Source organism: Odocoileus virginianus, unplaced genomic scaffold, assembly GCF_023699985.2.
Source record: "Odocoileus virginianus isolate 20LAN1187 ecotype Illinois unplaced genomic scaffold, Ovbor_1.2 Unplaced_Scaffold_1, whole genome shotgun sequence".
Lineage (NCBI taxonomy): Eukaryota > Metazoa > Chordata > Mammalia > Artiodactyla > Cervidae > Odocoileus > Odocoileus virginianus.
The window spans coordinates 9,241,030-9,242,991 of NW_027224263.1; positions in this window are offsets into that span (position 1 = coordinate 9,241,030).

Sequence of the window (1,962 nt, forward strand, 5' to 3'; positions counted from 1 at the left end):
CCACCAGTCTCCTCTGTCCATGGGATTCTCCAGGCAAGAATACTGGAGTGGGTTGCTATTTCCTTCTCCAGAGGATCTTCTCAACCCAGGGATCGAACCTGCATCTCCTGTGTCTCCTGCATTGCAAGCAGATTCTTTACCCACTGAGCCATCAGGGAGACTCCCCCATCCTTCTAGGTCATCACTATTCCCATCAGTTCAGTTCAGTCACTCAGTCATGTCTGACTTTTGCGACCCCATGGACTGCAGCACGGCAGGCTTCCCTGTCCATCACCAACTACCAGAGCTTGCTCAAACTCATGTCCATCAAGTCGGTGATGCCATCCAACCATCTCATCCTCTGTCATCCCCTTCTCCTCCCACCTTCAATCTTTCCCAGCATCAGGGTCTTTTCTAATGAGTCAGTTCTTCACATCAGGTGGCCAAAGTATTGGAGTTTCAGCTTCAGCATCAGTCCTTCCAATGAATATTCAGGACTGATCTCCTTTAGGATGGACTGGTTGGATCTCCTTGCAGTCCAAGGGATTCTCAAGAGTCTTCTCCAACACCACATTTCAAAGGCATCAATTCTTTGGCACTCAGCTTTCTTTAATAGTCCAACTCTCACATCCACACATGACTACTGGAAAAACCATAGCTTTGACTGGATGGACCTTTGTCGGCAAAGTGATGTCTCTGCTTTTTAATATGTTGTCTAGGTTGGTCATAGCTTTTCTTCTTTTAATTTCATGGCTGCAGGCACCATCTGCAGTGATTTTGGTTACTATCTATTTTCAGTTCTCCATGTAAACAGAACTTTGATACGTTACTTTGATAGTTTGGTAAACATTGTTAGGTTTGCTTTTCAGCTCATTCTTTCATAAAGAGGTTTATAAGTCTTCCTTCCCCTCCTCTCTTCTATGTCTGCAACGGGCTAATATAATTCCTTCATTTTAGCCTTTAGGTCACACCAGTAGCATATAACATTAATAGGTCCACATACACGTGCATGTGCATGTGCACACAGACACAAACACACACAGACATACACACCAACCTGTGCTATATTCAAGACAAAATTAGAAGAAACTTACTGATATTTTCTCCTGACTACCTTCCCACTTCCCTCATGAACTTTCTTCTGCCTTACCTGCTCAGATTCACCAGGGCATATTTCTATTGCAAATGGAAGATTCTTGTCAGTCAGTGGAGAACAGAGGAGCTGGACGTAGAATACCCAGGACTTGGCTCATGGCTGGTTCATCCGTGTGCAGCGATCTGTACTGCGCCTCATATAACTGACACCATCTTTTGCATGGTATGACGAAGTTTAAATCCTTTGAGTTTTCTGAACAAAAGATGTTACCTTGGTAAACAGCATTATAATAGTACTTTCCTCCCTGGCCCAACCAGGATGCTTCCTCATAGTTTACTTTCTAGGCCTCGCCTTTCTTGCAGAGTCGAGTCCTTTGTTAGGGTTAGAATTTCCCATAAACCTGCTCAATAATTTGTTTTTGTTTGGCCTCTTTGAAATTTGCACAAAGCATTCCCTGTAAAGGGCAACACTGTCCTGAAGGCTGAGAAAGGCGCTTGAGACACAGGCTCAAAGTTGCTCTTTTCAGGCAGAGCCAGCTGAGTAATCTTATCTCAACTGGCTGCTTTTCAAGGTGCCCAATTCACGAGCTTTCCCCTCTGGGAGCAGTGTTTGCCTCAGGGGATCAAGTACTTTCTAGTGAAGGGCAAAACTTTGGGAAGTCCCAGAGCCCCGGACAGTACAGCCTGTTCAGGAGAATCTTGGGGAACAGAATGAACCCCACAGACCATGTCCTTCTTTGCCTCAGGCACTGGGAGAGATCAGCACTTGGCCCCAGGACAGAGACCAGACTGAGAGGTGACAAGGAAGCAGGGAACCCGGGACAGGAGGAGAGACTGCAAAGGCAGCTGCCAGGCTCTGAGTCAAAGGCTGTCAGTCATCTCGGCTCC